Source organism: Gavialis gangeticus, unplaced genomic scaffold (genome assembly GCF_001723915.1).
Source record: "Gavialis gangeticus isolate Ggan-Ray unplaced genomic scaffold, GavGan_comp1, whole genome shotgun sequence".
NCBI classification, from domain to species: domain Eukaryota; kingdom Metazoa; phylum Chordata; order Crocodylia; family Gavialidae; genus Gavialis; species Gavialis gangeticus.
Genome location: NW_017729031.1, coordinates 63,326,160 through 63,332,536, shown reverse-complemented (window position 1 = coordinate 63,332,536; position 6,377 = coordinate 63,326,160). Strand labels below are relative to the sequence as shown.

The window sequence follows — 6,377 nt, the reverse complement described above, 5'->3', positions numbered from 1 at the left end:
AAAAAAAAAAAAAAAAAAGAATACAAGATTAATGAGACTGAAGAGAAGGAGTATGCCTTTAGCCCAGGCATTACAGGTGTTCACCTGGAATAGAGGAGACCTGGGCTCTAATCTCTGCTCCAAGGACCGTTTTTTCACTTTGTATTAAACAGTTGTTGGATAAAATGATTCTTACCAGGCACTGTCTAGGGAACATAAGCCCCTAACTCAGAACAGTAAATTCTGCACTGGCAGCAGATGCTTCTCATTAGGCATTGCAATGCTAAGCACTACAATTCCTACATCCATTCCTAATACTTGAGTTTTTATTTGAAGAATAACTTCCAGATGTCAGTCAAATACAAGCAGACCCAATGATGTCTACAGGCAGCCAGAAATCATAACTCTGCAACGTATGCAAACTGTCTCATTAAGTGCAATGAACTGTTAATTCTGAAACCTATCAGTAATAGTTTAACTGAAAATATTTTGAGTTGTTTCATTGCTTATCAAACTGATGTCTCATCCTAATGTCAGTAGTGGGTTTGGGGAAGAAATGAAGAATGTCATAATCATTTTTTTTCTCCTAACCATTTGACCTTTTATTGAACTTCAGCCACCAACAGAAGACACTTTCTATAGTTGTTTTGTGTAAGCTGGTTTTGGAAGTCTTACTCTCCTCTTGCTGATGTTTAACACTGACTCCCTAGGAATCAAACATTGCAATAATGAGCTCCTTGTAAATCCCACTTATATGAAAGCTTAATATCTACAATCTGTGTCCATACTTTATTTAATTTAAGTGGATGCAAGGTTGAAACCAGAAAAGAAGTTAACAAGTTCCTCTTGTTAAAATTAATCTACTTTATTAACTTAGACTATAAATAACAAACAATATATGCTCCAGTTCAGCAAGGTGATTAAACACATGAATAGTCCCTTTAAAACCACTGGAGCTATTTATTTACATGCTCAGAGGTATGTGTTGAATTACTGAATTGGGACATAAGATCAGTATATTGGGAGATAAAAAAAGCAGTTCTTGTTAAAGAAATTCTATTTAATAATTCACTTCCAGGTTTTGGTCACTCATTTTGTTCCCTTGTTTCTAGTATTATAGTAGACACTGCTTCCCGCAGGTCAACCCTGTAGATGGGTTAATAAATCACTATATTTCAAAGATAATGTTAACTCAGAAACGATTTTAAAATTATTTAATGTAAAAATAATAAGGGCCAGTACTGATTTACACAAACTGTGGACCTGATCATACTGGTTGGCTTAAAAAACAATGGATAACTGTTTTTACCCCATATTATGATTATGATATTTTCTTTGGCTTCCTAATGGTATTTCACATTAATTGCTGATGAACTGTGAGAAGCTACAAATATTGTCTATCTTCATGAAAACATGAAAATCACACAAATAATATTTTTGAGCATCTGTTTGATTTATGGAAAGGTTGAAAGGGAGTCAGAGTATAAAAGGAAATGGTTTTAACATCTAAATACTCATCTACTGAAAGGCAGTTTACATGGATATTTCTGAGGGGGAAAAGTCAAGAGCCTCACTCAGTATTCATTTTAAATGATGTTTACAACCCCAAATTCTCCTTGCTGGTGCGTTAATCCAAGCAAATGTGAGATTTCACAGCTCTTTTATCACATTACAAATGTCCCTTTACCATGATCATACAGACACAAGGAAATGAAGCTTAACAGGTTACCCAAGCACAGCTGAAGGAACAGAGTGAACTAAAAATACATGTATATTTACACGCATTTACATATGTGCACACATAGGTATTATTTCTTTTCGTGGGAGGGAAAAGAAAAAGAAGTTAACCAAATGACAGCACTGAAAGTAAAATTAATAGTGTTATGCAATGGAAGATTTCCTAATAATTTGTAAAATATTAAAACTGGGTGCATCTACGCGAGACACTTACTGCAGAGTGGCCTAACTAACTGTCACTGTCTACACGAGCAGTGCTATTAGGCAGAAGTGAGCTAATTAACTCCACCATTGAATAGTACTGCCCAACACAAGTATTATTTTAGGGTGGAGTTATTTACTCCTCTGGAATGGACATGTATATGGTGACTGGGGCTGGCTGGGCCACAAGGATGTTACAGTGCAGGGCTGCCCACTGACTATGAATCTAAATTTAAACCCTTGTGCCCCAGCTAGCCCTTCCGCAGCACATTGTGGTGGGCAAGACCAGACCTGGGCTGGTAGGCTGACCCCCGCCCCTCCCCCCCCAGCCCTATGCCAGATGGAGCTGTGCCTCCCCAGCTTGATGTGCTGTGATCCTGGGTGCACATGTAAACACTGTACCTGGGAGCAACAGACTCCAGTGTGAACTGTGCTGGAGTTTATTGCATGAAATTAATTTAACTTGTAGACATGACCATTGTTTGCCAATTTGTGAAGCAAAATTTTCCCCTTTCATCCTTTGCACTCACATAAATCAATTATAAATCTCTTCAGCTCTCAGTAGAGTCAAAGAGAATTGCACCCTTTGATCGGACAGCAAAATGTGGGCCTTAACTGCGAATTAAGTGTGTTTGTGTTTACTCCACGTTAAAATACCTTCTCTCCTTTCAGTGGGGAGATTCCAGCCTTGCTTTGTATTCGTATTTTGCTGCTGCTCTTGCTGCCAAATATTTTGCATAGAGCAGGTGCACAAATTGCTTTCTTGCTGCAGCACTGTGTACTTTCTACTTCCCCTTTCATTTAGATTTATAATCTGAATGGCACCTTTGCCTTGGCCACACTTGCTAGTTCTTCCCCCCTACTGCTGCTGCTGCTGTTACTGCTGCCGCTGCTTCAGTTTATAAAAGCTGCCTGATAACTTCAAATATTTATTAAATAATTTAGACAATAAACCCTTTTCTATCTGCACCCTATACACAACTTGATCCCATTCCCTTTGCAGTTTGTTTCAGCTGTAGCATTTCTTAAAAACCACTTGCAGATTTTAGTAAATTTGATTCTTTTAAAATAAAAATATTTTTGTGAAAGATTCTATGATGCTCATTCTATTATCCTACAAAGTGTAGAAAAAAAATCTTTCTCTTTCTGAGCACATTATATACACAACACTGACTTGCATCAATATAGGTTTCTGGATACCTCCACTCTGGTTTTAGCTCTATAAACAACAAAACGTGAACAGATAAGAAGTGTTCTCCCCTGCTAGTCCCATACCAATAGTCAGATTGTGTCTGTGTGCATTGATATGAAAAAAACCTATTCCCCTCAACCAGCACTGACCATGAGCTAGATTGTGCTTGATATGTGCATAAGGATGGAAAGTGCAGAAGAATGGCCAGGCCTTGTTTGCTCTTTAACACGCATGAACATGTGTGCTTGTTTATAGGGGATGTGTCTACACACACATTTACACCAGCTTAAATTGACTGTGCAGTAAGTTACTGTGCAGTAAGCAGGAATAGGCTGGTGTCTATATGTGCAGGCACTAAAGCACATTAATGCTGTGTGTTACTGTGTAGTAAAGCGTCTACATGTGCATTACTGTGCAGTAACTAATTGGGTGTAAATTTGATAACTGCATGGTGTAGGTATCAAATTTTTGCTCAAGTCGGCATAAATCACCCTATTTACTGTGCAGTATGAGCATGCATGTGTAGACACATACCCATACTGCGCAGTAATTTTAGTTACTTCACAGTAAATGTGCATGTATAGATGCACCCAGGGATGGGCAAGAAAGAAGGAGAGATGTCCGACCTAGGTAGATGGTACAGAGGGAGAAGTATGATGTACAGTTCTATGATGGGCTCAGAAAAGAGTGCGCTCCCCACTTTGCCAGCGTCAGAAAAGGGTCATTGGGTTTTGAATCTGGTTTCATATTCTGGAGTGGCTGTACTCCTGCCCCCCTGCCACACTGAATTCCATAGATAGCTTCTACCTTGTCACTGAGAAACCTGCCAAATCCTCATAGCTCAGATGAATGGTTACCAAAGGGAAATAAAATCACTATAGAAAAGATTTCATTCATCCCTCTTCCCTCTTGAATCAACTGATGGCAAATGTGCTGTGTAGGAACAAGACTTGAGTGACAAGGGGTAGAAAGTGTTATGACATAGTGTCAAGTCCTTCTAAGGATAAGCCATTTTCAGAAGTTACATCACCAACCAGAGGCTGAAATTATTATGGTGTGGAACAAACAAACCAATGCTGAAAGTGTTCCCATTTGAATTCATGAGTATGCCTCCGGTGACATATAATCCCTGTGACATTTACTTGCTCCCTGTCACTAGAGCTGCTCTTTGTTACAAGCCTAAAAGTGATCACTGAACTTGTAATGACTGGTAAACCTAAACCATGTACATGTTGTAAATCAGGATGCTGAACAGAGAGGATGGGGAAATATCATTCAGAATCACAGCCACCTCATATTCTCCTTGTGCATGAAAGTTGTTTATGGAAGAAGCAAGCCTAAATCAGTAAACATCAAAATGAAAGGTCAACATCCATGAAAATGCCTGAGGCTGAAAATTGCAATGTTGTTATTGTTATTAAATATTTAAGTTGTTACTTCACGATCCTAAATGGTAGAGCCTGGGAACAGGGCTGGCCACTGTATAAACTGAAGAAGGAGGCAGTTGCAGCCCCAGAACACCCCCCTACTCCCACCTCTCCTGCAAAAAAACCCACACAAGTAGATAAAAGGTTACAGATATATATATATTTTTTTTCCTTCTAAAAACATCAGAGAGGAAAAGGGATGGACTGAAGATAAATAAAGCCTGGAACCAGTAACATAACTGATACAGGAGGACCGGGGCAGCAGCCCCAGGTGCCAACTAGTAAGGGGTGCTGAAAAATAACAGATGCTGCTGCAGCAGCTTAATCATACTGGTGGCACCAGCAGCCTAAAGTCACCGCTGCCCTGGGTATGCAGCTGTTGTTATGTTTCTGTCTGAAACAGTCAAAAACATGGGCCTCGGAAGTCAGTTTTTCAGAGCATAGGCCCTGCCTGACCAGCCCTTTCCCTCACGCTTTACTTTTTTACTGAAAGCTGAAACACACAAAGAATTACCATACTAGTAGGCGGTGTGGGTGTTTCTTTGCATAGGCCTTAGATACCATCCATGGGTGCGGAAAGACATAATGAGCCCCTATAGACATGCAGGGAGGCTGCTCCGACACTCTGTAATTACTCATCTCAGTTAACTGAGTCTGCTGCAGCATGGTAATTACCATGCTCCAGAGGACTCCAGTGTCACATGTATCAGTGTCCCTATAGTAAAAGATGGTGGTGGGGTGCTTTAAACTAAAGCTTGTTAAATGAGCTTTAGTTCAAAGTGTCCCACCACCATTTTTGACCACGGGGATGCTGATACACATGACGCTCCAGGTGCTTTAATTAGCATGGCTGTCAGAGCTGTGCTAATTAAAGCTTCCCACCCCCACCTCCCACAACACGTCTATAAATGCCCAATGCTTGAAACATTTTGAATTACTTTGAAATGCCTTTGCAACATTTCAAAAGGCCCGTGTACAGAAGTACCAGTGGGATAAAACTCTCCAAGGTATGAAAAAACTCCACCTGGGGGGAAAAGGGGAACCTGAATGATATTGATGGTCCACTCTATTCCTCCCTCTGTGAGGGAAGGGGGGAGCAGGGCTGCAGGTCATCACAGCCCCTGGCTGGAGACGATGCTGGTGCACATGGCCACAGCAATTTTGAAATGCTTCAGCTGGGAGGCATAACAGGGGGCTGTATGTCTGTCTGCATCTGAAACACTGTTTTTTTTAAATGTTTCAAACCCCATTGTAGTTTGAAACTTTTCATATGTTGTGTCTGTGCTCACCCTTTAGAGCACGCTGAAGTGAAGTATCCTTGTCTAAGGAAGCACCTCAAGAAATAAGCTCACGTGTGTGCTGTTCCTCTCAGAGAGGGAGAAAACCTGAGCCAGCAGCCCCAGAAACTGATAAAAAAACTGAATTTTTAGTTAAATATTTTGCAAACTGTCTGTTTTGGACCTTTTTGTGGTTTTTGTTTAAATCATGTCAGTTGAAACCCAATAATTCTTTTCTGATAACTGGAAACTTTCAACTGAAAATTAAACACTTTGAGCAAAAAGCTGATGACTTTTGTTTCTGCAAAAGAAAAGCTATTTTCCATCTCAGTGCATTCTTCTTGGATAAGTACATGTTGTTTTATGGCTAAGCTGAATTTGTGCTAGCTTTCTTATCCCAGGGCTTGTGCATGGCTATGCTAACCCACCAAGGAGGAAATTTTGAGGCCACATGACAGAAATTAACCTGGTTTAAACACCTAGAATGCCTTAATACTTAGCATCTCTCACATAAAAAATGCCCTACATAAAACAAGACAGAAGCTAATAGCATGTCTATATACA

At 40.1% G+C, this 6,377-nt stretch overlaps 1 long non-coding RNA gene across 1 annotated transcript in view; it reads left to right on the top strand.

The window, feature by feature from the left end:
• Window positions 1–4,131, top strand: part of LOC109301812 — an 18,774-nt gene extending 14,643 nt beyond the window's left edge. The window contains exons 2-3 of the long non-coding RNA XR_002098635.1: window positions 3,955–3,961; window positions 4,118–4,131. This is a non-coding gene — a long non-coding RNA (uncharacterized LOC109301812). The remainder of the gene's footprint in view (window positions 1–3,954; window positions 3,962–4,117) is intronic.
• Window positions 4,132–6,377: the final 2,246 nt, after the last annotated feature.